Source organism: Nelusetta ayraudi, unplaced genomic scaffold, assembly GCF_046127955.1.
Source record: "Nelusetta ayraudi isolate G7.1 ecotype Tasmania unplaced genomic scaffold, CSIRO-AGI_Nayr_v1 ptg000039l, whole genome shotgun sequence".
Taxonomy (NCBI): Eukaryota; Metazoa; Chordata; class Actinopteri; order Tetraodontiformes; family Monacanthidae; genus Nelusetta; species Nelusetta ayraudi.
In genome coordinates this window covers 2,813,706-2,840,641 of record NW_027466089.1, presented here as the reverse complement: position 1 = coordinate 2,840,641, position 26,936 = coordinate 2,813,706, and the positions used below count along the sequence as shown (strand labels likewise).

At 47.8% G+C, this 26,936-nt stretch overlaps 1 protein-coding gene and 27 non-coding genes across 28 annotated transcripts in view; 1 reads left to right on the top strand and 27 right to left on the bottom strand.

The window, feature by feature from the left end:
• Positions 1-26,936, top strand: part of LOC142892607 (NLR family CARD domain-containing protein 3-like) — a 406,144-nt gene that overhangs the window by 84,219 nt on the left and 294,989 nt on the right. The gene's annotated exons all lie outside the window — the stretch shown is intronic.
• Positions 2,064-2,227, bottom strand: LOC142892912 (U1 spliceosomal RNA). The gene has a single exon (XR_012927609.1). It is a non-coding gene; the product is annotated as a U1 spliceosomal RNA (small nuclear RNA).
• Positions 2,958-3,148, bottom strand: LOC142892809 (U2 spliceosomal RNA). The gene has a single exon (XR_012927514.1). It is a non-coding gene; the product is annotated as a U2 spliceosomal RNA (small nuclear RNA).
• On the bottom strand, positions 3,943-4,106 carry LOC142892911 (U1 spliceosomal RNA). Its single transcript, XR_012927608.1, has one exon. It is a non-coding gene; the product is annotated as a U1 spliceosomal RNA (small nuclear RNA).
• On the bottom strand, positions 4,837-5,027 carry LOC142892825 (U2 spliceosomal RNA). The gene has a single exon (XR_012927529.1). It is a non-coding gene; the product is annotated as a U2 spliceosomal RNA (small nuclear RNA).
• LOC142892910 (U1 spliceosomal RNA) lies at positions 5,820-5,983 on the bottom strand. The gene has a single exon (XR_012927607.1). It is a non-coding gene; the product is annotated as a U1 spliceosomal RNA (small nuclear RNA).
• LOC142892808 (U2 spliceosomal RNA) lies at positions 6,714-6,904 on the bottom strand. The gene has a single exon (XR_012927513.1). It is a non-coding gene; the product is annotated as a U2 spliceosomal RNA (small nuclear RNA).
• On the bottom strand, positions 7,699-7,862 carry LOC142892909 (U1 spliceosomal RNA). The gene has a single exon (XR_012927606.1). It is a non-coding gene; the product is annotated as a U1 spliceosomal RNA (small nuclear RNA).
• On the bottom strand, positions 8,593-8,783 carry LOC142892824 (U2 spliceosomal RNA). Its single transcript, XR_012927528.1, has one exon. It is a non-coding gene; the product is annotated as a U2 spliceosomal RNA (small nuclear RNA).
• LOC142892907 (U1 spliceosomal RNA) lies at positions 9,576-9,739 on the bottom strand. The gene has a single exon (XR_012927604.1). It is a non-coding gene; the product is annotated as a U1 spliceosomal RNA (small nuclear RNA).
• Positions 10,470-10,660, bottom strand: LOC142892865 (U2 spliceosomal RNA). The gene has a single exon (XR_012927566.1). It is a non-coding gene; the product is annotated as a U2 spliceosomal RNA (small nuclear RNA).
• LOC142892906 (U1 spliceosomal RNA) lies at positions 11,455-11,618 on the bottom strand. The gene has a single exon (XR_012927603.1). It is a non-coding gene; the product is annotated as a U1 spliceosomal RNA (small nuclear RNA).
• On the bottom strand, positions 12,349-12,539 carry LOC142892863 (U2 spliceosomal RNA). Its single transcript, XR_012927564.1, has one exon. It is a non-coding gene; the product is annotated as a U2 spliceosomal RNA (small nuclear RNA).
• Positions 13,334-13,497, bottom strand: LOC142892905 (U1 spliceosomal RNA). The gene has a single exon (XR_012927602.1). It is a non-coding gene; the product is annotated as a U1 spliceosomal RNA (small nuclear RNA).
• LOC142892862 (U2 spliceosomal RNA) lies at positions 14,228-14,418 on the bottom strand. The gene has a single exon (XR_012927563.1). It is a non-coding gene; the product is annotated as a U2 spliceosomal RNA (small nuclear RNA).
• On the bottom strand, positions 15,211-15,374 carry LOC142892904 (U1 spliceosomal RNA). The gene has a single exon (XR_012927601.1). It is a non-coding gene; the product is annotated as a U1 spliceosomal RNA (small nuclear RNA).
• Positions 16,105-16,295, bottom strand: LOC142892823 (U2 spliceosomal RNA). The gene has a single exon (XR_012927527.1). It is a non-coding gene; the product is annotated as a U2 spliceosomal RNA (small nuclear RNA).
• Positions 17,088-17,251, bottom strand: LOC142892903 (U1 spliceosomal RNA). The gene has a single exon (XR_012927600.1). It is a non-coding gene; the product is annotated as a U1 spliceosomal RNA (small nuclear RNA).
• LOC142892861 (U2 spliceosomal RNA) lies at positions 17,982-18,172 on the bottom strand. Its single transcript, XR_012927562.1, has one exon. It is a non-coding gene; the product is annotated as a U2 spliceosomal RNA (small nuclear RNA).
• Positions 18,967-19,130, bottom strand: LOC142892902 (U1 spliceosomal RNA). Its single transcript, XR_012927599.1, has one exon. It is a non-coding gene; the product is annotated as a U1 spliceosomal RNA (small nuclear RNA).
• On the bottom strand, positions 19,861-20,051 carry LOC142892877 (U2 spliceosomal RNA). Its single transcript, XR_012927578.1, has one exon. It is a non-coding gene; the product is annotated as a U2 spliceosomal RNA (small nuclear RNA).
• LOC142892900 (U1 spliceosomal RNA) lies at positions 20,813-20,976 on the bottom strand. The gene has a single exon (XR_012927598.1). It is a non-coding gene; the product is annotated as a U1 spliceosomal RNA (small nuclear RNA).
• Positions 21,707-21,897, bottom strand: LOC142892822 (U2 spliceosomal RNA). Its single transcript, XR_012927526.1, has one exon. It is a non-coding gene; the product is annotated as a U2 spliceosomal RNA (small nuclear RNA).
• LOC142892899 (U1 spliceosomal RNA) lies at positions 22,690-22,853 on the bottom strand. The gene has a single exon (XR_012927597.1). It is a non-coding gene; the product is annotated as a U1 spliceosomal RNA (small nuclear RNA).
• Positions 23,584-23,774, bottom strand: LOC142892860 (U2 spliceosomal RNA). Its single transcript, XR_012927561.1, has one exon. It is a non-coding gene; the product is annotated as a U2 spliceosomal RNA (small nuclear RNA).
• On the bottom strand, positions 24,569-24,732 carry LOC142892898 (U1 spliceosomal RNA). The gene has a single exon (XR_012927596.1). It is a non-coding gene; the product is annotated as a U1 spliceosomal RNA (small nuclear RNA).
• LOC142892821 (U2 spliceosomal RNA) lies at positions 25,463-25,653 on the bottom strand. The gene has a single exon (XR_012927525.1). It is a non-coding gene; the product is annotated as a U2 spliceosomal RNA (small nuclear RNA).
• On the bottom strand, positions 26,446-26,609 carry LOC142892897 (U1 spliceosomal RNA). Its single transcript, XR_012927595.1, has one exon. It is a non-coding gene; the product is annotated as a U1 spliceosomal RNA (small nuclear RNA).

The following is a 26,936-nucleotide window of genomic DNA, read 5'->3' as shown; positions in this document are numbered from 1 at the left end:
CATTTCCCCATCTATTGATGGGGGTGTGGCAGGCCCCTCCCCTTCTCCCGCCTCACCTGACTCCTCTCCTCCAACCACAGAATTTGGCGGGAGATTTGAAATTTCTTGCCCAGCTTCTTCACATTGCTCTGTAAATGCTTCCGTTTTCCTTCTTTCAGTTTGCTTTGCGGCTTTGAGTTTGTTGGCAAAAGACTTGGGGCAATCTCTGAAGAGGTGGCTTGTTTCTCCACAAAGATTGCACCTTCTGCCATTGGTACATTCCTCAAAGGTGTGCCCAATTTCTCGACATTTTCGGCAAACAATCTGCTGGCATGCTTCTGCCAGGTGCCCTTGCTCACCACACTTGCGGCAGAGCTTGGGCTGTCCCTGGTAATGAATGTAGCCCCTGTTTTCACCTAAAACTATCATGGATGGGAGATGTTTCAAGCCCTGATAGCCTTGAGGGTCCTGCCATTGTTGAATGGGGACCCTCCAGGCACAGTTCCATATGCCATCTTCATCTCTCACCTTGGTAGCTTGGCCTTTAACAGTGCAATATCTTCCCAGCCACCAACTAATGTCATCTGCATTTACTGTCTCATTGAACATCCTAACAATGACTGTTTTCAAAGCATTGTCAGTCAGTTTCTCAACATTGAAAGCAGAAAACTGGGTTTTCACTTCCTCAAATCTCTTCCAAAACTCACAAAGCAAAACAGCAGAACGAAAGCTTACGTCAAAACCTTTGTTAAAAGGCAAAGTCAAAACACAGTTTAAGTCATCTGGGCTGAAGTTCAAAGTTTTTTGAATGAGCCTCCTGGAGAAGTCCAACCTGGACATCCCCAGGAGTTTTCCATCCTTTTCTAAAAAGCTGAAACGAACACTGTGGTGCCTCCACATGCCGGCATGGCTGGCCGACATGGTGGAGGCACTACGCACTAGAACTGAAGAGCTAAAAACAATGCTACAAAGGACAATAAATACACACTAAAACCAAGTGAATAAATAAATAGACACCTAAAACCAGATGTAAAAAAAAAAAAACAACAAAAAAAAAAAAAAAAAAAAATGGCAACTTACCTGGCAAAACAAGGAAACAGAGTCCCCTGAACAAATGAATTCCTGTTTGTGAAAGATGTCCAACTATTAAAAAGAAGGAATGCTTTGCACAAGGAATGAAAAAAGAATATCCGCCCAAGCTCTGATAACAAAAAGGATGCCACAGCAGGCAAACAATGCTACCAAAAATAGGAGGCGACCGCTGTCTTAGCCAAAAGGCCGAGAAGCGATGCCACGTCACTGGCGAGCACAGGGAGTCATTCCGCTCACAGCCACCCTCGCTCACGGCGCATCGCGGCAGCATTTACTTGGCCTCAACAACAACAAGGTGCTAAAAGTGTGGATGAACCTTGCATGGACAGTGAGCAGCAGAAGCCGCACACAAGTTGGCCAACCTAATGCAAGTGGATGCAGCTTAAAGTTAGTTCTGGCCACGTGACCACGTCCTGACCGATCCACAATGGCTTCCAACACCAAGTTTCCGTTCAAACTTCCTGCTACGTCTGGCAAGGAAATTGTCAGTCCGTGCAATCTTAACCCGCCACAAAACAAATTCAAATGATTAATGACGCTACTAGGACCAAAGGAAACACTGACCAATATCTATCTTGACACTCGTGCACATCTCTCACACTCTGGAATGGAATGTCTTGGTCTCAGTCTTAATCTTGTTTGTCCATGTTTCAACAACTAATACCTAAATCAGTGTCAATTGTTTAACTGTCACCAAATCTTTTCTGGTTCCACCAGTGATTGGACACTGAAACTCAGGGAACAGAGAATGGGGAGAGAAAGTGGACACAAACGCAAGAGCTTTGTGTACAATCGAAACGGAGCCACAGAAACTTGGCCAGCAGCCTGATGAACGCAGCCAAGTGAGAAGCTCTGAACTTCAGTCAGAAAGCCTCTCAAGACAACATGTCATGATTCAAGAAGCCATCTGATCACGGGCATTGCGCACGCTGGACAGACAGCATTTCTTACTGGCGTACGAGAGAACGTACTCTTGCTTTTCAACATCTGATCAGGGGAGAGCGCGAACGCAGTCCCCCACTACCAGAAATTATGCAGTCGAGATTCCCACATTTGGGGAATTCGCAGGGGTCAGCACAACCGGAGTGCAATGGTCGCGCCTCGCCCTGGGTGAACCACCTTCTTGATCATGGTGTCTCCCCTGCCAGGTAAGTATGAGTTGTCCATGGCTGACATGACCACGTCTTCCACAGTCATTCCGCGCTGGCTCACGGTGCTCGCCACGTGTTCACAGCCAAAGGCATGTCAGAAAGAAAAGCAATAGTTGATATTTGGTTGAATGAGAAAGAAATCTGTCCCAACCTCAGGTCTCCCAAATAACAGATTTGGACGTGAGCAATCCTTTTCCCACAGTTCACTGCTGCATGACCACAACAAAAGGGAATTCGGAAAACCACTCATTTCATCCCATTTACCTCCAAAAGAATCAACAACTAAACCACCAGAGAAAATGTGGCAAAAAGAGCTCCATTTGAAATCTGTGATGTGCGATTCCAGTGGGAAATTCAGAGAAAAGAAGAACATTCTGAATCGTCAAGGGGAAAAACAAAACAAATGACCACTCAACTAATTCATCGAGGAGTAGAAAACGCAACGCTAAAGCACTAGCTGCAATGAATACAGCGGGACGGCACCAAAGAAAAGGCAGCAGACTGCTTGATGCCGGACCAACAGCTGACAGGTCGCAGTGCAACGCCCTCTGCTGTTTACTACGGAGATGTGCTCTAAGTCAGAGGACTGCAGGGGACGTGAAATCATACTCTACCCATTGTGGGAATTACGCACGGAAAGGCAAGCCCGCATGTGCTATTACAGAAGCGCTCCAAACCACCGATCAAATCTGACCTCAACCCCATCTAGTTGAGCTTGATTTTAGACAACGTAAGGAGGAGTGCACCGTTCCTGGAGATACTGCCATACCGGGTCGATGCGTGGAGTGGACGGAGCAAGCCCCTATTCCATCTCCCTGGTCCAAAAATCAATTTAATATATGGTCCCCGGATAGGGGACGTATCAGATATTAAACTGATAAGAACAGATACTACACTTGATCTTAGCCAAAAGGCCGAGAAGCGATGCCACGTCACTGGCGAGCACAGGGAGTCATTCCGCTCACAGCCACCCTCGCTCACGGCGCATCGCGGCAGCATTTACTTGGCCTCAACAACAACAAGGTGCTAAAAGTGTGGATGAACCTTGCATGGACAGTGAGCAGCAGAAGCCGCACACAAGTTGGCCAACCTAATGCAAGTGGATGCAGCTTAAAGTTAGTTCTGGCCACGTGACCACGTCCTGACCGATCCACAATGGCTTCCAACACCAAGTTTCCGTTCAAACTTCCTGCTACGTCTGGCAAGGAAATTGTCAGTCCGTGCAATCTTAACCCGCCACAAAACAAATTCAAATGATTAATGACGCTACTAGGACCAAAGGAAACACTGATCAATATCTATCTTGACACTCATGCACATCTCTCACACTCTGGAATGGAATGTCTTGGTCTCAGTCTTAATCTTGTTTGTCCATGTTTCAACAACTAATACCTAAATCAGTGTCAATTGTTTAACTGTCACCAAATCTTTTCTGGTTCCACCAGTGATTGGACACTGAAACTCAGGGAACAGAGAATGGGGAGAGAAAGTGGACACAAACGCAAGAGCTTTGTGTACAATCAAAACGGAGCCACAGAAACTTGGCCAGCAGCCTGATGAACGCAGCCAAGTGAGAAGCTCTGAACTTCAGTCAGAAAGCCTCTCAAGACAACATGTCATGATTCAAGGAGCCATCTGATCACGGGCATTGCGCACGCTGGACAGACAGCATTTCTTACTGGCGTACGAGAGAACGTACTCTTGCTTTTCAGCATCTGATCAGGGGAGAGCGCGAACGCAGTCCCCCACTACCAGAAATTATGCAGTCGAGATTCCCACATTTGGGGAATTCGCAGGGGTCAGCACAACCGGAGTGCAATGGTCGCGCCTCGCCCTGGGTGAACCACCTTCTTGATCATGGTGTCTCCCCTGCCAGGTAAGTATGAGTTGTCCATGGCTGACATGACCACGTCTTCCACAGTCATTCCGCGCTGGCTCACGGTGCTCGCCACGTGTTCACAGCCAAAGGCATGTCAGAAAGAAAAGCAATAGTTGATATTTGGTTGAATGAGAAAGAAATCTGTCCCAACCTCAGGTCTCCCAAATAACAGATTTGGACGTGAGCAATCCTTTTCCCACAGTTCACTGCTGCATGACCACAACAAAAGGGAATTCGGAAAACCACTCATTTCATCCCATTTACCTCCAAAAGAATCAACAACTAAACCACCAGAGAAAATGTGGCAAAAAGAGCTCCATTTGAAATCTGTGATGTGCGATTCCAGTGGGAAATTCAGAGAAAAGAAGAACATTCTGAATCGTCAAGGGGAAAAACAAAACAAATGACCACTCAACTAATTCATGGAGGAGTAGAAAACGCAACGCTAAAGCACTAGCTGCAATGCATACAGCGGGACGGCACCAAAGAAAAGGCAGCAGACTGCTTGATGCCGGACCAACAGCTGACAGGTCGCAGTGCAACGCCCTCTGCTGTTTACTACGGAGATGTGCTCTAAGTCAGAGAACTGCAGGGGACGTGAAATCATACTCTACCCATTGTGGGAATTACGCACGGAAAGGCAAGCCCGCATGTGCTATTACAGAAGCGCTCCAAACCACCGATCAAATCTGACCTCAACCCCATCTAGTTGAGCTTGATTTTAGACAACGTAAGGAGGAGTGCACCGTTCCTGGAGATACTGCCATACCGGGTCGATGCGTGGAGTGGACGGAGCAAGCCCCTATTCCATCTCCCTGGTCCAAAAATCAATTTAATATATGGTCCCCGGGTAGGGGACGTATCAGATATTAAACTGATAAGAACAGATACTACACTTGATCTTAGCCAAAAGGCCGAGAAGCGATGCCACGTCACTGGCGAGCACAGGGAGTCATTCCGCTCACAGCCACCCTCGCTCACGGCGCATCGCGGCAGCATTTACTTGGCCTCAACAACAACAAGGTGCTAAAAGTGTGGATGAACCTTGCATGGACAGTGAGCAGCAGAAGCCGCACACAAGTTGGCCAACCTAATGCAAGTGGATGCAGCTTAAAGTTAGTTCTGGCCACGTGACCACGTCCTGACCGATCCACAATGGCTTCCAACACCAAGTTTCCGTTCAAACTTCCTGCTACGTCTGGCAAGGAAATTGTCAGTCCGTGCAATCTTAACCCGCCACAAAACAAATTCAAATGATTAATGACGCTACTAGGACCAAAGGAAACACTGACCAATATCTATCTTGACACTCATGCACATCTCTCACACTCTGGAATGGAATGTCTTGGTCTCAGTCTTAATCTTGTTTGTCCATGTTTCAACAACTAATACCTAAATCAGTGTCAATTGTTTAACTGTCACCAAATATTTTCTGGTTCCACCAGTGATTGGACACTGAAACTCAGGGAACAGAGAATGGGGAGAGAAAGTGGACACAAACGCAAGAGCTTTGTGTACAATCGAAACGGAGCCACAGAAACTTGGCCAGCAGCCTGATGAACGCAGCCAAGTGAGAAGCTGAACTTCAGTCAGAAAGCCTCTCAAGACAACATGTCATGATTCAAGAAGCCATCTGATCACGGGCATTGCGCACGCTGGACAGACAGCATTTCTTACTGGCGTACGAGAGAACGTACTCTTGCTTTTCAACATCTGATCAGGGGAGAGCGCGAACGCAGTCCCCCACTACCAGAAATTATGCAGTCGAGATTCCCACATTTGGGGAATTCGCAGGGGTCAGCACAACCGGAGTGCAATGGTCGCGCCTCGCCCTGGGTGAACCACCTTCTTGATCATGGTGTCTCCCCTGCCAGGTAAGTATGAGTTGTCCATGGCTGACATGACCACGTCTTCCACAGTCATTCCGCGCTGGCTCACGGTGCTCGCCACGTGTTCACAGCCAAAAGCATGTCAGAAAGAAAAGCAATAGTTGATATTTGGTTGAATGAGAAAGAAATCTTTCCCAACCTCAGGTCTCCCAAATAACAGATTTGGACGTGAGCAATCCTTTTCCCACAGTTCACTGCTGCATGACCACAACAAAAGGGAATTCGGAAAACCACTCATTTCATCCCATTTACCTCCAAAAGAATCAACAACTAAACCACCAGAGAAAATGTGGCAAAAAGAGCTCCATTTGAAATCTGTGATGTGCGATTCCAGTGGGAAATTCAGAGAAAAGAAGAACATTCTGAATCGTCAAGGGGAAAAACAAAACAAATGACCACTCAACTAATTCATGGAGGAGTAGAAAACGCAACGCTAAAGCACTAGCTGCAATGAATACAGCGGGACGGCACCAAAGAAAAGGCAGCAGACTGCTTGATGCCGGACCAACAGCTGACAGGTCGCAGTGCAACGCCCTCTGCTGTTTACTACGGAGATGTGCTCTAAGTCAGAGGACTGCAGGGGACGTGAAATCATACTTTACCCATTGTGGGAATTACGCACGGAAAGGCAAGCCCGCATGTGCTATTACAGAAGCGCTCCAAACCACCGATCAAATCTGACCTCGACCCCATCTAGTTGAGCTTGACTTTAGACAACGTAAGGAGGAGTGCACCGTTCCTGGAGATACTGCCATACCGGGTCGATGCGTGGAGTGGACGGAGCAAGCCCCTATTCCATCTCCCTGGTCCAAAAATCAATTTAATATATGGTCCCCAGGTAGGGGACGTATCAGATATTAAACTGATAAGAACAGATACTACACTTGATCTTAGCCAAAAGGCCGAGAAGCGATGCCACGTCACTGGCGAGCACAGGGAGTCATTCCGCTCACAGCCACCCTCGCTCACGGCGCATCGCGGCAGCATTTACTTGGCCTCAACAACAACAAGGTGCTAAAAGTGTGGATGAACCTTGCATGGACAGTGAGCAGCAGAAGCCGCACACAAGTTGGCCAACCTAATGCAAGTGGATGCAGCTTAAAGTTAGTTCTGGCCACGTGACCACGTCCTGACCGATCCACAATGGCTTCCAACACCAAGTTTCCGTTCAAACTTCCTGCTACGTCTGGCAAGGAAATTGTCAGTCCGTGCAATCTTAACCCGCCACAAAACAAATTCAAATGATTAATGACGCTACTAGGACCAAAGGAAACACTGATCAATATCTATCTTGACACTCATGCACATCTCTCACACTCTGGAATGGAATGTCTTGGTCTCAGTCTTAATCTTGTTTGTCCATGTTTCAACAACTAATACCTAAATCAGTGTCAATTGTTTAACTGTCACCAAATCTTTTCTGGTTCCACCAGTGATTGGACACTGAAACTCAGGGAACAGAGAATGGGGAGAGAAAGTGGACACAAACGCAAGAGCTTTGTGTACAATCAAAACGGAGCCACAGAAACTTGGCCAGCAGCCTGATGAACGCAGCCAAGTGAGAAGCTCTGAACTTCAGTCAGAAAGCCTCTCAAGACAACATGTCATGATTCAAGAAGCCATCTGATCACGGGCATTGCGCACGCTGGACAGACAGCATTTCTTACTGGCGTACGAGAGAACGTACTCTTGCTTTTCAGCATCTGATCAGGGGAGAGCGCGAACGCAGTCCCCCACTACCAGAAATTATGCAGTCGAGATTCCCACATTTGGGGAATTCGCAGGGGTCAGCACAACCGGAGTGCAATGGTCGCGCCTCGCCCTGGGTGAACCACCTTCTTGATCATGGTGTCTCCCCTGCCAGGTAAGTATGAGTTGTCCATGGCTGACATGACCACGTCTTCCACAGTCATTCCGCGCTGGCTCACGGTGCTCGCCACGTGTTCACAGCCAAAGGCATGTCAGAAAGAAAAGCAATAGTTGATATTTGGTTGAATGAGAAAGAAATCTGTCCCAACCTCAGGTCTCCCAAATAACAGATTTGGACGTGAGCAATCCTTTTCCCACAGTTCACTGCTGCATGACCACAACAAAAGGGAATTCGGAAAACCACTCATTTCATCCCATTTACCTCCAAAAGAATCAACAACTAAACCACCAGAGAAAATGTGGCAAAAAGAGCTCCATTTGAAATCTGTGATGTGCGATTCCAGTGGGAAATTCAGAGAAAAGAAGAACATTCTGAATCGTCAAGGGGAAAAACAAAACAAATGACCACTCAACTAATTCATCGAGGAGTAGAAAACGCAACGCTAAAGCACTAGCTGCAATGCATACAGCGGGACGGCACCAAAGAAAAGGCAGCAGACTGCTTGATGCCGGACCAACAGCTGACAGGTCGCAGTGCAACGCCCTCTGCTGTTTACTACGGAGATGTGCTCTAAGTCAGAGAACTGCAGGGGACGTGAAATCATACTCTACCCATTGTGGGAATTACGCACGGAAAGGCAAGCCCGCATGTGCTATTACAGAAGCGCTCCAAACCACCGATCAAATCTGACCTCAACCCCATCTAGTTGAGCTTGATTTTAGACAACGTAAGGAGGAGTGCACCGTTCCTGGAGATACTGCCATACCGGGTCGATGCGTGGAGTGGACGGAGCAAGCCCCTATTCCATCTCCCTGGTCCAAAAATCAATTTAATATATGGTCCCCGGGTAGGGGACGTATCAGATATTAAACTGATAAGAACAGATACTACACTTGATCTTAGCCAAAAGGCCGAGAAGCGATGCCACGTCACTGGCGAGCACAGGGAGTCATTCCGCTCACAGCCACCCTCGCTCACGGCGCATCGCGGCAGCATTTACTTGGCCTCAACAACAACAAGGTGCTAAAAGTGTGGATGAACCTTGCATGGACAGTGAGCAGCAGAAGCCGCACACAAGTTGGCCAACCTAATGCAAGTGGATGCAGCTTAAAGTTAGTTCTGGCCACGTGACCACGTCCTGACCGATCCACAATGGCTTCCAACACCAAGTTTCCGTTCAAACTTCCTGCTACGTCTGGCAAGGAAATTGTCAGTCCGTGCAATCTTAACCCGCCACAAAACAAATTCAAATGATTAATGACGCTACTAGGACCAAAGGAAACACTGACCAATATCTATCTTGACACTCATGCACATCTCTCACACTCTGGAATGGAATGTCTTGGTCTCAGTCTTAATCTTGTTTGTCCATGTTTCAACAACTAATACCTAAATCAGTGTCAATTGTTTAACTGTCACCAAATATTTTCTGGTTCCACCAGTGATTGGACACTGAAACTCAGGGAACAGAGAATGGGGAGAGAAAGTGGACACAAACGCAAGAGCTTTGTGTACAATCGAAACGGAGCCACAGAAACTTGGCCAGCAGCCTGATGAACGCAGCCAAGTGAGAAGCTGAACTTCAGTCAGAAAGCCTCTCAAGACAACATGTCATGATTCAAGAAGCCATCTGATCACGGGCATTGCGCACGCTGGACAGACAGCATTTCTTACTGGCGTACGAGAGAACGTACTCTTGCTTTTCAACATCTGATCAGGGGAGAGCGCGAACGCAGTCCCCCACTACCAGAAATTATGCAGTCGAGATTCCCACATTTGGGGAATTCGCAGGGGTCAGCACAACCGGAGTGCAATGGTCGCGCCTCGCCCTGGGTGAACCACCTTCTTGATCATGGTGTCTCCCCTGCCAGGTAAGTATGAGTTGTCCATGGCTGACATGACCACGTCTTCCACAGTCATTCCGCGCTGGCTCACGGTGCTCGCCACGTGTTCACAGCCAAAGGCATGTCAGAAAGAAAAGCAATAGTTGATATTTGGTTGAATGAGAAAGAAATCTGTCCCAACCTCAGGTCTCCCAAATAACAGATTTGGACGTGAGCAATCCTTTTCCCACAGTTCACTGCTGCATGACCACAACAAAAGGGAATTCGGAAAACCACTCATTTCATCCCATTTACCTCCAAAAGAATCAACAACTAAACCACCAGAGAAAATGTGGCAAAAAGAGCTCCATTTGAAATCTGTGATGTGCGATTCCAGTGGGAAATTCAGAGAAAAGAAGAACATTCTGAATCGTCAAGGGGAAAAACAAAACAAATGACCACTCAACTAATTCATGGAGGAGTAGAAAACGCAACGCTAAAGCACTAGCTGCAATGCATACAGCGGGACGGCACCAAAGAAAAGGCAGCAGACTGCTTGATGCCGGACCAACAGCTGACAGGTCGCAGTGCAACGCCCTCTGCTGTTTACTACGGAGATGTGCTCTAAGTCAGAGGACTGCAGGGGACGTGAAATCATACTCTACCCATTGTGGGAATTACGCACGGAAAGGCAAGCCCGCATGTGCTATTACAGAAGCGCTCCAAACCACCGATCAAATCTGACCTCAACCCCATCTAGTTGAGCTTGATTTTAGACAACGTAAGGAGGAGTGCACCGTTCCTGAAGATACTGCCATACCGGGTCGATGCGTGGAGTGGACGTAGCAAGCCCCTATTCCATCTCCCTGGTCCAAAAATCAATTTAATATATGGTCCCCGGGTAGGGGACGTATCAGATATTAAACTGATAAGAACAGATACTACACTTGATCATAGCCAAAAGGCCGAGAAGCGATGCCACGTCACTGGCGAGCACAGGGAGTCATTCCGCTCACAGCCACCCTCGCTCACGGCGCATCGCGGCAGCATTTACTTGGCCTCAACAACAACAAGGTGCTAAAAGTGTGGATGAACCTTGCATGGACAGTGAGCAGCAGAAGCCGCACACAAGTTGGCCAACCTAATGCAAGTGGATGCAGCTTAAAGTTAGTTCTGGCCACGTGACCACGTCCTGACCGATCCACAATGGCTTCCAACACCAAGTTTCCGTTCAAACTTCCTGCTACGTCTGGCAAGGAAATTGTCAGTCCGTGCAATCTTAACCCGCCACAAAACAAATTCAAATGATTAATGACGCTACTAGGACCAAAGGAAACACTGACCAATATCTATCTTGACACTCATGCACGTCTCTCACACTCTGGAATGGAATGTCTTGGTCTCAGTCTTAATCTTGTTTGTCCATGTTTCAACAACTAATACCTAAATCAGTGTCAATTGTTTAACTGTCACCAAATCTTTTCTGGTTCCACCAGTGATTGGACACTGAAACTCAGGGAACAGAGAATGGGGAGAGAAAGTGGACACAAACGCAAGAGCTTTGTGTACAATCAAAACAGAGCCACAGAAACTTGGCCAGCAGCCTGATGAACGCAGCCAAGTGAGAAGCTCTGAACTTCAGACAGAAAGCCTCTCAAGACAACATGTCATGATTCAAGAAGCCATCTGATCACGGGCATTGCGCACGCTGGACAGACAGCATTTCTTACTGGCGTACGAGAGAACGTACTCTTGCTTTTCAGCATCTGATCAGGGGAGAGCGCGAACGCAGTCCCCCACTACCAGAAATTATGCAGTCGAGATTCCCACATTTGGGGAATTCGCAGGGGTCAGCACAACCGGAGTGCAATGGTCGCGCCTCGCCCTGGGTGAACCACCTTCTTGATCATGGTGTCTCCCCTGCCAGGTAAGTATGAGTTGTCCATGGCTGACATGACCACGTCTTCCACAGTCATTCCGCGCTGGCTCACGGTGCTCGCCACGTGTTCACAGCCAAAGGCATGTCAGAAAGAAAAGCAATAGTTGATATTTGGTTGAATGAGAAAGAAATCTGTCCCAACCTCAGGTCTCCCAAATAACAGATTTGGACGTGAGCAATCCTTTTCCCACAGTTCACTGCTGCATGACCACAACAAAAGGGAATTCGGAAAACCACTCATTTCATCCCATTTACCTCCAAAAGAATCAACAACTAAACCACCAGAGAAAATGTGGCAAAAAGAGCTCCATTTGAAATCTGTGATGTGCGATTCCAGTGGGAAATTCAGAGAAAAGAAGAACATTCTGAATCGTCAAGGGGAAAAACAAAACAAATGACCACTCAACTAATTCATCGAGGAGTAGAAAACGCAACGCTAAAGCACTAGCTGCAATGCATACAGCGGGACGGCACCAAAGAAAAGGCAGCAGACTGCTTGATGCCGGACCAACAGCTGACAGGTCGCAGTGCAACGCCCTCTGCTGTTTACTACGGAGATGTGCTCTAAGTCAGAGGACTGCAGGGGACGTGAAATCATACTCTACCCATTGTGGGAATTACGCACGGAAAGGCAAGCCCGCATGTGCTATTACAGAAGCGCTCCAAACCACCGATCAAATCTGACCTCAACCCCATCTAGTTGAGCTTGATTTTAGACAACGTAAGGAGGAGTGCACCGTTCCTGAAGATACTGCCATACCGGGTCGATGCGTGGAGTGGACGTAGCAAGCCCCTATTCCATCTCCCTGGTCCAAAAATCAATTTAATATATGGTCCCCGGGTAGGGGACGTATCAGATATTAAACTGATAAGAACAGATACTACACTTGATCATAGCCAAAAGGCCGAGAAGCGATGCCACGTCACTGGCGAGCACAGGGAGTCATTCCGCTCACAGCCACCCTCGCTCACGGCGCATCGCGGCAGCATTTACTTGGCCTCAACAACAACAAGGTGCTAAAAGTGTGGATGAACCTTGCATGGACAGTGAGCAGCAGAAGCCGCACACAAGTTGGCCAACCTAATGCAAGTGGATGCAGCTTAAAGTTAGTTCTGGCCACGTGACCACGTCCTGACCGATCCACAATGGCTTCCAACACCAAGTTTCCGTTCAAACTTCCTGCTACGTCTGGCAAGGAAATTGTCAGTCCGTGCAATCTTAACCCGCCACAAAACAAATTCAAATGATTAATGACGCTACTAGGACCAAAGGAAACACTGACCAATATCTATCTTGACACTCATGCACGTCTCTCACACTCTGGAATGGAATGTCTTGGTCTCAGTCTTAATCTTGTTTGTCCATGTTTCAACAACTAATACCTAAATCAGTGTCAATTGTTTAACTGTCACCAAATCTTTTCTGGTTCCACCAGTGATTGGACACTGAAACTCAGGGAACAGAGAATGGGGAGAGAAAGTGGACACAAACGCAAGAGCTTTGTGTACAATCAAAACAGAGCCACAGAAACTTGGCCAGCAGCCTGATGAACGCAGCCAAGTGAGAAGCTCTGAACTTCAGACAGAAAGCCTCTCAAGACAACATGTCATGATTCAAGAAGCCATCTGATCACGGGCATTGCGCACGCTGGACAGACAGCATTTCTTACTGGCGTACGAGAGAACGTACTCTTGCTTTTCAGCATCTGATCAGGGGAGAGCGCGAACGCAGTCCCCCACTACCAGAAATTATGCAGTCGAGATTCCCACATTTGGGGAATTCGCAGGGGTCAGCACAACCGGAGTGCAATGGTCGCGCCTCGCCCTGGGTGAACCACCTTCTTGATCATGGTGTCTCCCCTGCCAGGTAAGTATGAGTTGTCCATGGCTGACATGACCACGTCTTCCACAGTCATTCCGCGCTGGCTCACGGTGCTCGCCACGTGTTCACAGCCAAAGGCATGTCAGAAAGAAAAGCAATAGTTGATATTTGGTTGAATGAGAAAGAAATCTGTCCCAACCTCAGGTCTCCCAAATAACAGATTTGGACGTGAGCAATCCTTTTCCCACAGTTCACTGCTGCATGACCACAACAAAAGGGAATTCGGAAAACCACTCATTTCATCCCATTTACCTCCAAAAGAATCAACAACTAAACCACCAGAGAAAATGTGGCAAAAAGAGCTCCATTTGAAATCTGTGATGTGCGATTCCAGTGGGAAATTCAGAGAAAAGAAGAACATTCTGAATCGTCAAGGGGAAAAACAAAACAAATGACCACTCAACTAATTCATCGAGGAGTAGAAAACGCAACGCTAAAGCACTAGCTGCAATGCATACAGCGGGACGGCACCAAAGAAAAGGCAGCAGACTGCTTGATGCCGGACCAACAGCTGACAGGTCGCAGTGCAACGCCCTCTGCTGTTTACTACGGAGATGTGCTCTAAGTCAGAGGACTGCAGGGGACGTGAAATCATACTCTACCCATTGTGGGAATTACGCACGGAAAGGCAAGCCCGCATGTGCTATTACAGAAGCGCTCCAAACCACCGATCAAATCTGACCTCAACCCCATCTAGTTGAGCTTGATTTTAGACAACGTAAGGAGGAGTGCACCGTTCCTGAAGATACTGCCATACCGGGTCGATGCGTGGAGTGGACGTAGCAAGCCCCTATTCCATCTCCCTGGTCCAAAAATCAATTTAATATATGGTCCCCGGGTAGGGGACGTATCAGATATTAAACTGATAAGAACAGATACTACACTTGATCATAGCCAAAAGGCCGAGAAGCGATGCCACGTCACTGGCGAGCACAGGGAGTCATTCCGCTCACAGCCACCCTCGCTCACGGCGCATCGCGGCAGCATTTACTTGGCCTCAACAACAACAAGGTGCTAAAAGTGTGGATGAACCTTGCATGGACAGTGAGCAGCAGAAGCCGCACACAAGTTGGCCAACCTAATGCAAGTGGATGCAGCTTAAAGTTAGTTCTGGCCACGTGACCACGTCCTGACCGATCCACAATGGCTTCCAACACCAAGTTTCCGTTCAAACTTCCTGCTACGTCTGGCAAGGAAATTGTCAGTCCGTGCAATCTTAACCCGCCACAAAACAAATTCAAATGATTAATGACGCTACTAGGACCAAAGGAAACACTGACCAATATCTATCTTGACACTCGTGCACATCTCTCACACTCTGGAATGGAATGTCTTGGTCTCAGTCTTAATCTTGTTTGTCCATGTTTCAACAACTAATACCTAAATCAGTGTCAATTGTTTAACTGTCACCAAATCTTTTCTGGTTCCACCAGTGATTGGACACTGAAACTCAGGGAACAGAGAATGGGGAGAGAAAGTGGACACAAACGCAAGAGCTTTGTGTACAATCGAAACGGAGCCACAGAAACTTGGCCAGCAGCCTGATGAACGCAGCCAAGTGAGAAGCTGAACTTCAGTCAGAAAGCCTCTCAAGACAACATGTCATGATTCAAGAAGCCATCTGATCACGGGCATTGCGCACGCTGGACAGACAGCATTTCTTACTGGCGTACGAGAGAACGTACTCTTGCTTTTCAACATCTGATCAGGGGAGAGCGCGAACGCAGTCCCCCACTACCAGAAATTATGCAGTCGAGATTCCCACATTTGGGGAATTCGCAGGGGTCAGCACAACCGGAGTGCAATGGTCGCGCCTCGCCCTGGGTGAACCACCTTCTTGATCATGGTGTCTCCCCTGCCAGGTAAGTATGAGTTGTCCATGGCTGACATGACCACGTCTTCCACAGTCATTCCGCGCTGGCTCACGGTGCTCGCCACGTGTTCACAGCCAAAGGCATGTCAGAAAGAAAAGCAATAGTTGATATTTGGTTGAATGAGAAAGAAATCTGTCCCAACCTCAGGTCTCCCAAATAACAGATTTGGACGTGAGCAATCCTTTTCCCACAGTTCACTGCTGCATGACCACAACAAAAGGGAATTCGGAAAACCACTCATTTCATCCCATTTACCTCCAAAAGAATCAACAACTAAACCACCAGAGAAAATGTGGCAAAAAGAGCTCCATTTGAAATCTGTGATGTGCGATTCCAGTGGGAAATTCAGAGAAAAGAAGAACATTCTGAATCGTCAAGGGGAAAAACAAAACAAATGACCACTCAACTAATTCATGGAGGAGTAGAAAACGCAACGCTAAAGCACTAGCTGCAATGAATACAGCGGGACGGCACCAAAGAAAAGGCAGCAGACTGCTTGATGCCGGACCAACAGCTGACAGGTCGCAGTGCAACGCCCTCTGCTGTTTACTACGGAGATGTGCTCTAAGTCAGAGGACTGCAGGGGACGTGAAATCATACTTTACCCATTGTGGGAATTACGCACGGAAAGGCAAGCCCGCATGTGCTATTACAGAAGCGCTCCAAACCACCGATCAAATCTGACCTCAATCCCATCTAGTTGAGCTTGATTTTAGACAACGTAAGGAGGAGTGCACCGTTCCTGGAGATACTGCCATACCGGGTCGATGCGTGGAGTGGACGGAGCAAGCCCCTATTCCATCTCCCTGGTCCAAAAATCAATTTAATATATGGTCCCCGGGTAGGGGACGTATCAGATATTAAACTGATAAGAACAGATACTACACTTGATCTTAGCCAAAAGGCCGAGAAGCGATGCCACGTCACTGGCGAGCACAGGGAGTCATTCCGCTCACAGCCACCCTCGCTCACGGCGCATCGCGGCAGCATTTACTTGGCCTCAACAACAACAAGGTGCTAAAAGTGTGGATGAACCTTGCATGGACAGTGAGCAGCAGAAGCCGCACACAAGTTGGCCAACCTAATGCAAGTGGATGCAGCTTAAAGTTAGTTCTGGCCACGTGACCACGTCCTGACCGATCCACAATGGCTTCCAACACCAAGTTTCCGTTCAAACTTCCTGCTACGTCTGGCAAGGAAATTGTCAGTCCGTGCAATCTTAACCCGCCACAAAACAAATTCAAATGATTAATGACGCTACTAGGACCAAAGGAAACACTGACCAATATCTATCTTGACACTCATGCACATCTCTCACACTCTGGAATGGAATGTCTTGGTCTCAGTCTTAATCTTGTTTGTCCATGTTTCAACAACTAATACCTAAATCAGTGTCAATTGTTTAACTGTCACCAAATCTTTTCTGGTTCCACCAGTGATTGGACACTGAAACTCAGGGAACAGAGAATGGGGAGAGAAAGTGGACACAAACGCAAGAGCTTTGTGTACAATCGAAACGGAGCCACAGAAACTTGGCCAGCAGCCTGATGAACGCAGCCAAGTGAGAAGCTGAACTTCAGTCAGAAAGCCTCTCAAGACAACATGTCATGATTCAAGAAGCCATCTGATCACGGGCATTGCGCACGCTGGACAGACAGCATTTCTTACTGGCGTACGAGAGAACGTACTCTTGCTTTTCAACATCTGATCAGGGGAGAGCGCGAACGCAGTCCCCCACTACCAGAAATTATGCAGTCGAGATTCCCACATTTGGGGAATTCGCAGGGGTCAGCACAACCGGAGTGCAATGGTCGCGCCTCGCCCTGGGTGAACCACCTTCTTGATCATGGTGTCTCCCCTGCCAGGTAAGTATGAGTTGTCCATGGCTGACATGACCACGTCTTCCACAGTCATTCCGCGCTGGCTCACGGTGCTCGCCACGTGTTCACAGCCAAAAGCATGTCAGAAAGAAAAGCAATAGTTGATATTTGGTTGAATGAGAAAGAAATCTGTCCCAACCTCAGGTCTCCCAAATAACAGATTTGGACGTGAGCAATCCTTTTCCCACAGTTCACTGCTGCATGACCACAACAAAAGGGAATTCGGAAAACCACTCATTTCATCCCATTTACCTCCAAAAGAATCAACAACTAAACCACCAGAGAAAATGTGGCAAAAAGAGCTCCATTTGAAATCTGTGATGTGCGATTCCAGTGGGAAATTCAGAGAAAAGAAGAACATTCTGAATCGTCAAGGGGAAAAACAAAACAAATGACCACTCAACTAATTCATCGAGGAGTAGAAAACGCAACGCTAAAGCACTAGCTGCAATGAATACAGCGGGACGGCACCAAAGAAAAGGCAGCAGACTGCTTGATGCCGGACCAACAGCTGACAGGTCGCAGTGCAACGCCCTCTGCTGTTTACTACGGAGATGTGCTCTAAGTCAGAGGACTGCAGGGGACGTGAAATCATACTTTACCCATTGTGGGAATTACGCACGGAAAGGCAAGCCCGCATGTGCTATTACAGAAGCGCTCCAAACCACCGATCAAATCTGACCTCAACCCCATCTAGTTGAGCTTGATTTTAGACAACGTAAGGAGGAGTGCACCGTTCCTGAAGATACTGCCATACCGGGTCGATGCGTGGAGTGGACGTAGCAAGCCCCTATTCCATCTCCCTGGTCCAAAAATCAATTTAATATATGGTCCCCGGGTAGGGGACGTATCAGATATTAAACTGATAAGAACAGATACTACACTTGATCATAGCCAAAAGGCCGAGAAGCGATGCCACGTCACTGGCGAGCACAGGGAGTCATTCCGCTCACAGCCACCCTCGCTCACGGCGCATCGCGGCAGCATTTACTTGGCCTCAACAACAACAAGGTGCTAAAAGTGTGGATGAACCTTGCATGGACAGTGAGCAGCAGAAGCCGCACACAAGTTGGCCAACCTAATGCAAGTGGATGCAGCTTAAAGTTAGTTCTGGCCACGTGACCACGTCCTGACCGATCCACAATGGCTTCCAACACCAAGTTTCCGTTCAAACTTCCTGCTACGTCTGGCAAGGAAATTGTCAGTCCGTGCAATCTTAACCCGCCACAAAACAAATTCAAATGATTAATGACGCTACTAGGACCAAAGGAAACACTGACCAATATCTATCTTGACACTCATGCACATCTCTCACACTCTGGAATGGAATGTCTTGGTCTCAGTCTTAATCTTGTTTGTCCATGTTTCAACAACTAATACCTAAATCACTGTCAATTGTTTAACTGTCACCAAATCTTTTCTGGTTCCACCAGTGATTGGACACTGAAACTCAGGGAACAGAGAATGGGGAGAGAAAGTGGACACAAACGCAAGAGCTTTGTGTACAATCAAAACGGAGCCACAGAAACTTGGCCAGCAGCCTGATGAACGCAGCCAAGTGAGAAGCTCTGAACTTCAGTCAGAAAGCCTCTCAAGACAACATGTCATGATTCAAGAAGCCATCTGATCACGGGCATTGCGCACGCTGGACAGACAGCATTTCTTACTGGCGTACGAGAGAACGTACTCTTGCTTTTCAGCATCTGATCAGGGGAGAGCGCGAACGCAGTCCCCCACTACCAGAAATTATGCAGTCGAGATTCCCACATTTGGGGAATTCGCAGGGGTCAGCACAACCGGAGTGCAATGGTCGCGCCTCGCCCTGGGTGAACCACCTTCTTGATCATGGTGTCTCCCCTGCCAGGTAAGTATGAGTTGTCCATGGCTGACATGACCACGTCTTCCACAGTCATTCCGCGCTGGCTCACGGTGCTCGCCACGTGTTCACAGCCAAAGGCATGTCAGAAAGAAAAGCAATAGTTGATATTTGGTTGAATGAGAAAGAAATCTGTCCCAACCTCAGGTCTCCCAAATAACAGATTTGGACGTGAGCAATCCTTTTCCCACAGTTCACTGCTGCATGACCACAACAAAAGGGAATTCGGAAAACCACTCATTTCATCCCATTTACCTCCAAAAGAATCAACAACTAAACCACCAGAGAAAATGTGGCAAAAAGAGCTCCATTTGAAATCTGTGATGTGCGATTCCAGTGGGAAATTCAGAGAAAAGAAGAACATTCTGAATCGTCAAGGGGAAAAACAAAACAAATGACCACTCAACTAATTCATGGAGGAGTAGAAAACGCAACGCTAAAGCACTAGCTGCAATGAATACAGCGGGACGGCACCAAAGAAAAGGCAGCAGACTGCTTGATGCCGGACCAACAGCTGACAGGTCGCAGTGCAACGCCCTCTGCTGTTTACTACGGAGATGTGCTCTAAGTCAGAGGACTGCAGGGGACGTGAAATCATACTCTACCCATTGTGGGAATTACGCACGGAAAGGCAAGCCCGCATGTGCTATTAGAGAAGCGCTCCAAACCACCGATCAAATCTGACCTCAACCCCATCTAGTTGAGCTTGATTTTAGACAACGTAAGGAGGAGTGCACCGTTCCTGGAGATACTGCCATACCGCGTCGATGCGTGGAGTGGACGGAGCAAGCCCCTATTCCATCTCTCTGGTCCAGAAATCAATTTAATATATGGTCCCCGGGTAGGGAACGTATCAGATATTAAACTGATAAGAACAGATACTACACTTGATCTTAGCCAAAAGGCCGAGAAGCGATGCCACGTCACTGGCGAGCACAGGGAGTCATTCCGCTCACAGCCACCCTCGCTCACGGCGCATCGCGGCAGCATTTACTTGGCCTCAACAACAACAAGGTGCTAAAAGTGTGGATGAACCTTGCATGGACAGTGAGCAGCAGAAGCCGCACACAAGTTGGCCAACCTAATGCAAGTGGATGCAGCTTAAAGTTAGTTCTGGCCACGTGACCACGTCCTGACCGATCCACAATGGCTTCCAACACCAAGTTTCCGTTCAAACTTCCTGCTACGTCTGGCAAGGAAATTGTCAGTCCGTGCAATCTTAACCCGCCACAAAACAAATTCAAATGATTAATGACGCTACTTGACACTCATGCACATCTCTCACACTCTGGAATGGAATGTCTTGGTCTCAGTCTTAATCTTGTTTGTCCATGTTTCAACAACTAATACCTAAATCAGTGTCAATTGTTTAACTGTCACCAAATCTTTTCTGGTTCCACCAGTGATTGGACACTGAAACTCAGGGAACAGAGAATGGGGAGAGAAAGTGGACACAAACGCAAGAGCTTTGTGTACAATCGAAACGGAGCCACAGAAACTTGGCCAGCAGCCTGATGAACGCAGCCAAGTGAGAAGCTCTGAACTTCAGTCAGAAAGCCTCTCAAGACAACATGTCATGATTCAAGAAGCCATCTGATCACGGGCATTGCGCACGCTGGACAGACAGCATTTCTTACTGGCGTACGAGAGAACGTACTCTTGCTTTTCAACATCTGATCAGGGGAGAGCGCGAACGCAGTCCCCCACTACCAGAAATTATGCAGTCGAGATTCCCACATTTGGGGAATTCGCAGGGGTCAGCACAACCGGAGTGCAATGGTCGCGCCTCGCCCTGGGTGAACCACCTTCTTGATCATGGTGTCTCCCCTGCCAGGTAAGTATGAGTTGTCCATGGCTGACATGACCACGTCTTCCACAGTCATTCCGCGCTGGCTCACGGTGCTCGCCACGTGTTCACAGCCAAAGGCATGTCAGAAAGAAAAGCAATAGTTGATATTTGGTTGAATGAGAAAGAAATCTGTCCCAACCTCAGGTCTCCCAAATAACAGATTTGGACGTGAGCAATCCTTTTCCCACAGTTCACTGCTGCATGACCACAACAAAAGAGAATTCGGAAAACCACTCATTTCATCCCATTTACCTCCAAAAGAATCAACAACTAAACCACCAGAGAAAATGTGGCAAAAAGAGCTCCATTTGAAATCTGTGATGTGCGATTCCAGTGGGAAATTCAGAGAAAAGAAGAACATTCTGAATCGTCAAGGGGAAAAACAAAACAAATGACCACTCAACTAATTCATGGAGGAGTAGAAAACGCAACGCTAAAGCACTAGCTGCAATGAATACAGCGGGACGGCACCAAAGAAAAGGCAGCAGACTGCTTGATGCCGGACCAACAGCTGACAGGTCGCAGTGCAACGCCCTCTGCTGTTTACTACGGAGATGTGCTCTAAGTCAGAGGACTGCAGGGGACGTGAAATCATACTCTACCCATTGTGGGAATTACGCACGGAAAGGCAAGCCCGCATGTGCTATTACAGAAGCGCTCCAAACCACCGATCAAATCTGACCTCAACCCCATCTAGTTGAGCTTGATTTTAGACAACGTAAGGAGGAGTGCACCGTTCCTGGAGATACTGCCATACCGGGTCGATGCGTGGAGTGGACGGAGCAAGCCCCTATTCCATCTCCCTGGTCCAAAAATCAATTTAATATATGGTCCCCGGGTAGGGGACGTATCAGATATTAAACTGATAAGAACAGATACTACACTTGATCTTAGCCAAAAGGCCGAGAAGCGATGCCACGTCACTGGCGAGCACAGGGAGTCATTCCGCTCACAGCCACCCTCGCTCACGGCGCATCGCGGCAGCATTTACTTGGCCTCAACAACAACAAGGTGCTAAAAGTGTGGATGAACCTTGCATGGACAGTGAGCAGCAGAAGCCGCACACAAGTTGGCCAACCTAATGCAAGTGGATGCAGCTTAAAGTTAGTTCTGGCCACGTGACCACGTCCTGACCGATCCACAATGGCTTCCAACACCAAGTTTCCGTTCAAACTTCCTGCTACGTCTGGCAAGGAAATTGTCAGTCCGTGCAATCTTAACCCGCCACAAAACAAATTCAAATGATTAATGACGCTACTAGGACCAAAGGAAACACTGACCAATATCTATCTTGACACTCATGCACATCTCTCACACTCTGGAATGGAATGTCTTGGTCTCAGTCTTAATCTTGTTTGTCCATGTTTCAACAACTAATACCTAAATCAGTGTCAATTGTTTAACTGTCACCAAATCTTTTCTGGTTCCACCAGTGATTGGACACTGAAACTCAGGGAACAGAGAATGGGGAGAGAAAGTGGACACAAACGCAAGAGCTTTGTGTACAATCGAAACGGAGCCACAGAAACTTGGCCAGCAGCCTGATGAACGCAGCCAAGTGAGAAGCTGAACTTCAGTCAGAAAGCCTCTCAAGACAACATGTCATGATTCAAGAAGCCATCTGATCACGGGCATTGCGCACGCTGGACAGACAGCATTTCTTACTGGCGTACGAGAGAACGTACTCTTGCTTTTCAACATCTGATCAGGGGAGAGCGCGAACGCAGTCCCCCACTACCAGAAATTATGCAGTCGAGATTCCCACATTTGGGGAATTCGCAGGGGTCAGCACAACCGGAGTGCAATGGTCGCGCCTCGCCCTGGGTGAACCACCTTCTTGATCATGGTGTCTCCCCTGCCAGGTAAGTATGAGTTGTCCATGGCTGACATGACCACGTCTTCCACAGTCATTCCGCGCTGGCTCACGGTGCTCGCCACGTGTTCACAGCCAAAAGCATGTCAGAAAGAAAAGCAATAGTTGATATTTGGTTGAATGAGAAAGAAATCTGTCCCAACCTCAGGTCTCCCAAATAACAGATTTGGACGTGAGCAATCCTTTTCCCACAGTTCACTGCTGCATGACCACAACAAAAGGGAATTCGGAAAACCACTCATTTCATCCCATTTACCTCCAAAAGAATCAACAACTAAACCACCAGAGAAAATGTGGCAAAAAGAGCTCCATTTGAAATCTGTGATGTGCGATTCCAGTGGGAAATTCAGAGAAAAGAAGAACATTCTGAATCGTCAAGGGGAAAAACAAAACAAATGACCACTCAACTAATTCATCGAGGAGTAGAAAACGCAACGCTAAAGCACTAGCTGCAATGAATACAGCGGGACGGCACCAAAGAAAAGGCAGCAGACTGCTTGATGCCGGACCAACAGCTGACAGGTCGCAGTGCAACGCCCTCTGCTGTTTACTACGGAGATGTGCTCTAAGTCAGAGGACTGCAGGGGACGTGAAATCATACTTTACCCATTGTGGGAATTACGCACGGAAAGGCAAGCCCGCATGTGCTATTACAGAAGCGCTCCAAACCACCGATCAAATCTGACCTCAACCCCATCTAGTTGAGCTTGATTTTAGACAACGTAAGGAGGAGTGCACCGTTCCTGAAGATACTGCCATACCGGGTCGATGCGTGGAGTGGACGTAGCAAGCCCCTATTCCATCTCCCTGGTCCAAAAATCAATTTAATATATGGTCCCCGGGTAGGGGACGTATCAGATATTAAACTGATAAGAACAGATACTACACTTGATCATAGCCAAAAGGCCGAGAAGCGATGCCACGTCACTGGCGAGCACAGGGAGTCATTCCGCTCACAGCCACCCTCGCTCACGGCGCATCGCGGCAGCATTTACTTGGCCTCAACAACAACAAGGTGCTAAAAGTGTGGATGAACCTTGCATGGACAGTGAGCAGCAGAAGCCGCACACAAGTTGGCCAACCTAATGCAAGTGGATGCAGCTTAAAGTTAGTTCTGGCCACGTGACCACGTCCTGACCGATCCACAATGGCTTCCAACACCAAGTTTCCGTTCAAACTTCCTGCTACGTCTGGCAAGGAAATTGTCAGTCCGTGCAATCTTAACCCGCCACAAAACAAATTCAAATGATTAATGACGCTACTAGGACCAAAGGAAACACTGACCAATATCTATCTTGACACTCATGCACATCTCTCACACTCTGGAATGGAATGTCTTGGTCTCAGTCTTAATCTTGTTTGTCCATGTTTCAACAACTAATACCTAAATCAGTGTCAATTGTTTAACTGTCACCAAATCTTTTCTGGTTCCACCAGTGATTGGACACTGAAACTCAGGGAACAGAGAATGGGGAGAGAAAGTGAACACAAACGCAAGAGCTTTGTGTACAATCGAAACGGAGCCACAGAAACTTGGCCAGCAGCCTGATGAACGCAGCCAAGTGAGAAGCTCTGAACTTCAGTCAGAAAGCCTCTCAAGACAACATGTCATGATTCAAGAAGCCATCTGATCACGGGCATTGCGCACGCTGGACAGACAGCATTTCTTACTGGCGTACGAGAGAACGTACTCTTGCTTTTCAACATCTGATCAGGGGAGAGCGCGAACGCAGTCCCCCACTACCAGAAATTATGCAGTCGAGATTCCCACATTTGGGGAATTCGCAGGGGTCAGCACAACCGGAGTGCAATGGTCGCGCCTCGCCCTGGGTGAACCACCTTCTTGATCATGGTGTCTCCCCTGCCAGGTAAGTATGAGTTGTCCATGGCTGACATGACCACGTCTTCCACAGTCATTCCGCGCTGGCTCACGGTGCTCGCCACGTGTTCACAGCCAAAGGCATGTCAGAAAGAAAAGCAATAGTTGATATTTGGTTGAATGAGAAAGAAATCTGTCCCAACCTCAGGTCTCCCAAATAACAGATTTGGACGTGAGCAATCCTTTTCCCACAGTTCACTGCTGCATGACCACAACAAAAGGGAATTCGGAAAACCACTCATTTCATCCCATTTACCTCCAAAAGAATCAACAACTAAACCACCAGAGAAAATGTGGCAAAAAGAGCTCCATTTGAAATCTGTGATGTGCGATTCCAGTGGGAAATTCAGAGAAAAGAAGAACATTCTGAATCGTCAAGGGGAAAAACAAAACAAATGACCACTCAACTAATTCATCGAGGAGTAGAAAACGCAACGCTAAAGCACTAGCTGCAATGAATACAGCGGGACGGCACCAAAGAAAAGGCAGCAGACTGCTTGATGCCGGACCAACAGCTGACAGGTCGCAGTGCAACGCCCTCTGCTGTTTACTACGGAGATGTGCTCTAAGTCAGAGGACTGCAGGGGACGTGAAATCATACTCTACCCATTGTGGGAATTACGCACGGAAAGGCAAGCCCGCATGTGCTATTACAGAAGCGCTCCAAACCACCGATCAAATCTGACCTCAACCCCATCTAGTTGAGCTTGATTTTAGACAACGTAAGGAGGAGTGCACCGTTCCTGGAGATACTGCCATACCGGGTCGATGCGTGGAGTGGACGGAGCAAGCCCCTATTCCATCTCCCTGGTCCAAAAATCAATTTAATATATGGTCCCCGGGTAGGGGACGTATCAGATATTAAACTGATAAGAACAGATACTACACTTGATCTTAGCCAAAAGGCCGAGAAGCGATGCCACGTCACTGGCGAGCACAGGGAGTCATTCCGCTCACAGCCACCCTCGCTCACGGCGCATCGCGGCAGCATTTACTTGGCCTCAACAACAACAAGGTGCTAAAAGTGTGGATGAACCTTGCATGGACAGTGAGCAGCAGAAGCCGCACACAAGTTGGCCAACCTAATGCAAGTGGATGCAGCTTAAAGTTAGTTCTGGCCACGTGACCACGTCCTGACCGATCCACAATGGCTTCCAACACCAAGTTTCCGTTCAAACTTCCTGCTACGTCTGGCAAGGAAATTGTCAGTCCGTGCAATCTTAACCCGCCACAAAACAAATTCAAATGATTAATGACGCTACTAGGACCAAAGGAAACACTGACCAATATCTATCTTGACACTCATGCACATCTCTCACACTCTGGAATGGAATGTCTTGGTCTCAGTCTTAATCTTGTTTGTCCATGTTTCAACAACTAATACCTAAATCAGTGTCAATTGTTTAACTGTCACCAAATCTTTTCTGGTTCCACCAGTGATTGGACACTGAAACTCAGGGAACAGAGAATGGGGAGAGAAAGTGGACACAAACGCAAGAGCTTTGTGTACAATCGAAACGGAGCCACAGAAACTTGGCCAGCAGCCTGATGAACGCAGCCAAGTGAGAAGCTGAACTTCAGTCAGAAAGCCTCTCAAGACAACATGTCATGATTCAAGAAGCCATCTGATCACGGGCATTGCGCACGCTGGACAGACAGCATTTCTTACTGGCGTACGAGAGAACGTACTCTTGCTTTTCAACATCTGATCAGGGGAGAGCGCGAACGCAGTCCCCCACTACCAGAAATTATGCAGTCGAGATTCCCACATTTGGGGAATTCGCAGGGGTCAGCACAACCGGAGTGCAATGGTCGCGCCTCGCCCTGGGTGAACCACCTTCTTGATCATGGTGTCTCCCCTGCCAGGTAAGTATGAGTTGTCCATGGCTGACATGACCACGTCTTCCACAGTCATTCCGCGCTGGCTCACGGTGCTCGCCACGTGTTCACAGCCAAAAGCATGTCAGAAAGAAAAGCAATAGTTGATATTTGGTTGAATGAGAAAGAAATCTGTCCCAACCTCAGGTCTCCCAAATAACAGATTTGGACGTGAGCAATCCTTTTCCCACAGTTCACTGCTGCATGACCACAACAAAAGGGAATTCGGAAAACCACTCATTTCATCCCATTTACCTCCAAAAGAATCAACAACTAAACCACCAGAGAAAATGTGGCAAAAAGAGCTCCATTTGAAATCTGTG